General features: G+C 45.4%; 1 pseudogene; it reads right to left on the bottom strand.

Annotated features, from left to right (window-relative positions):
- Positions 1 to 4,798: 4,798 nt before the first annotated feature.
- Positions 4,799 to 4,916, bottom strand: LOC124803636 (annotated as a pseudogene).
- Between the last annotated feature and the right edge of the window lie 1,786 nt (positions 4,917 to 6,702).

A 6,702-nucleotide genomic window follows, 5' to 3' on the forward strand; every position in this document is an offset into this window, starting at 1 on the left:
TTAACTAAACTAAGGACATCACACACACCCATGTCCCTGGCAGGATTCGAACCTGCGACCGTAGCGGTCGCGCGGTTCCAGACTGAAGCGCCTAGAACCGATCGGCCACAACGGCCGACCAGGCCAATAGGGTAGGAATACATATGATACATCACGCACATAGCGAAAGCTGAGAAAAAAGCAATAAATCGAGATGCCCTTCCCTCCTTTTAGCGCAGGCAGTGTGGCGGGACGGGCATTCAACGGCAGCAGTGAAATACTAGTACTGCAGTATGAGCTTAATAGTACCACAATACAGACTCCTGCCACGGATGGCTAGTGTTTCCACACAGCAGCACCTTACTTCACATTCTCATCAGAGTGTTTGTTTTCCATGGTAACGTAAAATATCCTCCATAAATCGTAATTCGTCAATAAATGTAGCCTGATCGATACAGTAAACATTTACATTCCTTCCTCGTAGTTTTGTTTCGTGCCGAAAGTTTCGAAGAGTTGCTTACAGGATCATTGTTTATACCGAGTCACGTTTGTGGTTTCGGACTACCTCATATATTTGTGCCTCGAGTCATGAATATTTGATTGCGCGCCACGTGCTCCATGTAAGTCTTTGTCTCCGCTCAGAGAGGACAAGAATGCCCTAGATGATTGTTAGGATCCGCACGTTATAGAGTAGCGCGCGCTTCCACTGATTGTTCCCCAAACGGGCGCCATTGTCCGCTCTGCCGGGCCTGGTTCCCAGGAGCAGTCGCTACCTGGAAAACAGCAGGATCTGTATGCCGCCGCGGGCGCTGTTGCTCTTCACGGAAGTCGTCGCACCGCGTAATACAGACATCGGGTGAATGACGCACACCACGTGTTGGAGCCACGCTACTGCTCGTGAGTGACGTAGTAGGCTCAGGTACAGACATGGGTTATTCCGTTCAGATGATAGATAACGCAAGTAGCCCCCTAGACACTAGGGCTAAAACATGTCTGTCTGGAAGGATATCTTGAAAGAGGGGAGGGACTGCCTTTTGAAATGGCTTGCAGCTATTCTGACTAATTATAAGACTGCTTTGCAAAGAAACAAAGTCGTTGTAGTGAGATGTGAACAGATCTGCGTTTATGGAAATTTTTTCCGGAGCAAAGTGGCTCTCGTTCTTTCGCCAGAGACACATTGTAAATACAGCATGTGGACCATATCGTTTTAGACCACCAACCAATATATTCTGGAGACATGTCAGATGTAAAGGCGAGAGGAAAATAATGTGAATAGTGGTAGTAATGGTGTGGTTGTGTTTGACGGTCAACAACGCAGGTAAGGCACGTGCTGTGACGGACTGTGCGTGTTCAGTACGGACTAGTTATCAGTGGAGGTTGTTTACGAGTAGTGCAAACTTCGTGTTTGCATGACAAGTTATGGGGTCACAGAAGGAAGAGAGTATTGTCTTGAAAAGAGGTATTGTCTTGAAAAGAGGTTAAAAGGTGAATATCAAGAAAACTAACACAGCGGCAATGAAATATAGCCCAATTAAAACAGGTATTGCTCAGGGAATTAGATCAGTAAATTAGACACTAACAATAATCTATGAGTTTGCTATTTGGGCAGTAAAGTGGTGGCCGGCCGCTGTGGCCGAGCGTTTCTAGGCTCTTCAATCCGTATCCGCGCGATCGCTACCCTCGGAGGTTCGAATCCTGCCTCGGGCATGGATGTGTGTGACATCCTTATGTTTGTTAGGTTTAAGTAGTTCTAAGTTCTAGGGGACTGATGACATTAGAAGTTAAGTCCCATAGCGCTCAGAGCCATTGTTTGAAAAACACGACCACACCATAACATCACCGCCTCCGAATTTTACTGTTGGCACTACACAAGCTGGCAGATGACGTTCACCGGGCATTTGCCATGCCCACACTCTACCATCAGATCGCCACACTGTGTACCATGATCCGTCATTCTACACAATGTTTTTCACTGTTCAATCGACCAATGTTTATGCTCCGTACACCAATCGAGGCGTCGTCTGGCATTTACCGGCATGATGTGTGGCTTATGAGTAGCCGCTCGACCGTGAAATCCAAGCTTTCTCAACTTCCGCCTAAATTTCATAATACTTGCAGCGGATCCTGATGCGGTTTGAAATTCCTGTGTGATGGTCTGCATAGATGTCTGTCTATTACAGTTCTAGGGGACTGATGACCGCAGATGTTAAGTCCCATAGTGCTCAGAGCCATTTGCATTAAGAGGCCGAGATCGACGTGCCATGGAGGACCTAACTGAGTTCCAAAGAGGGCAGATTGTGGAGGTCTGATTAGTTGGAGCAATAGTAACCAAGACAGCCAACTTACTGAGTGTTTCAAGAGCAACTGTTTCAACAGTCATGACAGCCTACACAAAATATGGAAGGACATCATCGTGTAAATGCAATAGTGGGCGCAATCAATACTAAATGACAGAGATCGTCGTACACTAGCAAGAATTGTATCAAAACAACACAAACTTACGGCGGCTAAAGTGACTGCAGAGCCCAACAGCCATCTCCGAGATCCCGTATGTATCGACAATGTTCACCGAGATCTCCATGGATGAGCTGCCATACCGAAATCACTAGTGATGACAACCAACTCCAATAAGTGTAAAACATAGAGTCAGGAGCATAAATTCTGGACGGCTGATCAGTGGAAACACGTTATAAGGTCCGACGAGTCAACGTTTTGGTTGTTTCCAACATCTGACCGGGTTTATGTCTGGAGAACGCCAAAAGATGTCTACAATTCTGATTGCTTGATACCAACGGTTAAGCATAGAGGTGGAAGTGTGACGGTGCTGACAGCCATATCATGGTATTTTTTTGGTCCCATCATTATTCTCAAAGGTCGTGTCACAGCCAACGATTATGTGAACATTTTAGGTGATCAGGTACACCCCATGATTAAAATGTCGTTCCCCGAAAATAACGCCATATTTCAGGACGATAATGCACCCATTCACACTGCCAGAACAGTGGAATCGTGGTATGAGGAACATGCAACTGAGCTGCAGTTTCTTTCCCGACCAGCACAGTCCCCAGACTTGAAAATTGTCGAACCCTTGTGGGCAGTATTGGAGTGCAGATTCAGGAGCATATTTCCGCATCTCTCGTCACTAAAGAAGTTAGATGAGGGTCTGATCGAAGAATAGCATAACATTCCACTGGAGACTACATAGACAAATCGTTATATGGCAGTATTCCAAGAAGAATCGCAACTGTATTACGGGCGAATGGGAGTCCAATCCCTTATTAATAATTCATTCCTAAGTAAGTACAGTTGTTCACATTACTTTGTCTATCCCCTGTATGTCGCCACGCAAGACAGAGAAGGGAAAAATGGTAATGACGAGACTTAAAGCATGTGCCGGTTCTTCGCCACCTTATGGAAGAGGCTTGTGGTGCCTGGAGCTATGAGGGTTATATGCTTGAAACCTGGAAACAGGTACTGTCATTTGGGCAGACTTTCTCATGAAGGTAGAGGGAAGTACAAGCAGGTTGTTTGGACCTTTGAAACAAAGAGGAGAGTCCTGTATCTCGTGAATAACGGCAAACGTAACTATGTTAATAAGCTGACTCCTGAGGGAGCTAGGCAAAATCCGGCGAAGCAAGTGGAACCATTCACAAAAATTATTGATTCTTATTGCTATAGCTGAAGTGGACTGAATAAATAAATTGGTAACTGAACACTAAAAAAAAGTAGCCGAATTCGCTAACGCACTCCTTCGTGGTGGTTTTCGACTCACAACTAAGCCGATTGTATTATACAATACCCTTTTTCCTAAATTAATTGAACTGTCGACTTCTCCACAGATGGAACAACGCAACGTTGTAAAAAAGAACTTACATACAAACCATCTGTGACACAAATGATTCTAGCTTCTTTCGTGAGGGATCTTCTTCCGCACACTCTTCTCCAGTCTTGCCTCCAGCGTAGACCCACGCTTCGAGAGGAGGTGCGGTATTTTTTTCATGTTTGTGTCTTTTGTGACAATATATCTGTTAAACTTTAAAATGTTCGTGTTTATGAAAGGTTGACATACCTACCTCGTCCTAACCCGTACTTCGCTGTTTCAGCATCAACGGGACGACGCAATGTGGACGTCTTCATAGCATGATCCAACTGATCGGCCGCCATTGTAGCAGCCTATAAGCAGATTTGCATGATCAATCACAGAACCAGCCTTCATGATCTTTTCGCGATTTACGAGGAACGATTACAAATTTGTCGTACGCATTTTTATGTACGCTAGCATTGGTGATACATACCTTTGTTACCGATACACGAACTACGATCTCCCTGTTAATGACCGACCACGAAAACCAACTACGTCGATCATTTCATTTTCTTTAACACAATGTCTCGTCTTCCTTCTAGTAAATTCCTGTGAACTCTGTACTGGAAGCAAAAATTTATTTTATAATTACCGTTACTGGAAGAAATTTTCCCCAATAATATTTGACATTAAAGTGGAAAAGAGGTGGTGACGTCAAGTTCCTGATCACTAGACTACTTTAAATTTCAACACTCTCCGCAGTGTCTCTTTGAGTGAGGGCGTGTGTCACTGTTCATGTGATATGTCCGCTGGATACCACTCCGTCAGCAGGCCACAAGTGGCCCACCGGGACCATCCGACCGCCATGTCATCCTCACTGAGGATGTGGATAGGAGGGGCGTGTAGTCAGCACACCGCTCTCCCAGTCGTTATGATGGTATTCTGTGACCGGAGCGGCTACTGTTCGGTCGAGTAGCTCCTCATTTGGCATCACGAGGCTGAGTGCACCCCGAAAAATGGCAACAGCGCTTGGCAGCCGGGATGGTCACCCATGCAAGTGCCGGCCACGCCCGACAGTGCTTAACTTCGGTGATCTGACGGGAACCGGTGTAACCACTGCGGCAAGGCCGTTGCCTCCGCTGGATAGGGACGTTGAGATGGGGGCCCTCTGTTGCAGGCTATGTTTCGGCATCGGATTTTAGTCTCCCCATCCTCTCATCATCATACAACACAAACTTGAAGTACAGTCACCTACGCTCAACAGGTACACGTAACACAACGCTCACACAGCCCCCGGTAGGAGGCCATCGCGTGGTGGAAAAGAAAATCCTTCTCGATTTCGAGCCTGAGCGTACCTCTCCGGGTCTCGCAACCAACCACTCCATACGGTAATCAATCATGTGCGTTGCTGTAATTACAGCAGAAATAATTTCAAATTTTGATTCATTAATTTATTTATCGTGGCAAGTGTTGGCGAATCAGGTTCTCTGTTTAATCTAACATAAAGTTCAAAATATTTAACGACATACGTATTATAATAAATCGTACTTGTAAAATGGAAAGCAATACTTCGAAATAAAAGAGGCTGGGCAAAAATATGGAAACACCACCAGAAGTGCATGCTTGAAAATAAGTGCAGATGTGACCCAAGCCTCCAGATGGTGCTGTTGTATTTGACCACGAACGGTATCTGTGCAACTTGCTCAATATGTTGCGAGTGACAGTCATGGTCAGAACGGTGTTCTATACAGTTATGTCGGAGCTAAGAGATTCGAACGTGCGCAGATTGTTGCTGCCCGTGTGGTGGAGGCTTCCGCAACCAAGGTAACTGATATGTTTGGTGTTACAATAGGCACCTTATCGAAGATTTATATCGAATATGGGGAAGATGGAAAAAAAAAGCTATCAGCTAAGTCACAACGTGGACGTGAGTGATGAGTGATCGTGACACGTTCATTGGAGCGAATTGTGATGATAAATAAGAGGAGGACAGCTGCCAAAGTCACTATAGAACTAGACAGTCGTATGTAAACCCTGTCAGCAGAAAAACAACGTGAAGAGAGTTCAAAAAGCAGGGAACTTCAGGACTAGCTGGAAATCCAAACCCACAGTTCAGGAATGCAAATGCCCGCGTCAGGAAAACGTCCTGCCGAAGCCATAAATCCTGGACTATGGGACAATGGAAGAGAGTCATTTGGCAGGATGAGTCTTGTTTCACACTCTTCACAACTTTTGTCCGAGATTATCTCTGGCGTGCGCAAAAATGCTCAAATGTGTGTGCAATCTTAACGGACTTAACTGCTAAGGTCATCAGTCTCTAAGCTTACACACTACTTAACCTAAATTATCCTAAGGACAAACACACACACCCATGCCCAAGGGAGGACTCGAACCTCCGCCGGGACCAGCCGCACAGTCCATGACTGCAGCGCCTCAGATCGCTCGGCTAATCCCGCGCGGCTGGCGTGCGCCGTTTCAAGCCTACGATGCTAAGAATTAAATATGGTGGTGTCTTTCTGATGATTTGGGCGGCCATATCGTGGCATGGAAGAGGTCTGGAGATACTCGAAGGTTTCAGATGGATTGTATAATGGTAAGACCGAGATTTAGGAACAAGGTTTTAAACTGTGAAACATTTACAGGAGCAGATGTGGACTAAGACCACAATCTATCTGTTATGTACTGTAGATTAAAACTGAAGAAACTGCAAAAAGTGGGAATTTAAGGAGATGGGACCTGGATAAACTGACAGAACCAGAGGTTATAGAGAGTTTCAGGGAGAACATCAGGGAACGATTGACAGGAATGGGGGAAAGAAATACAGTAGAAGAAGAATGGGTAGCTTTGAGAAATGAAATAGTGAAGGCAGCAGAGGATCAAGTGGGTAAAAAGACGAGGGCTAGTAGAAATCCTTGGGTGAC

Source organism: Schistocerca piceifrons, chromosome 6 (assembly GCF_021461385.2).
Source record: "Schistocerca piceifrons isolate TAMUIC-IGC-003096 chromosome 6, iqSchPice1.1, whole genome shotgun sequence".
Taxonomy (NCBI): Eukaryota; Metazoa; Arthropoda; class Insecta; order Orthoptera; family Acrididae; genus Schistocerca; species Schistocerca piceifrons.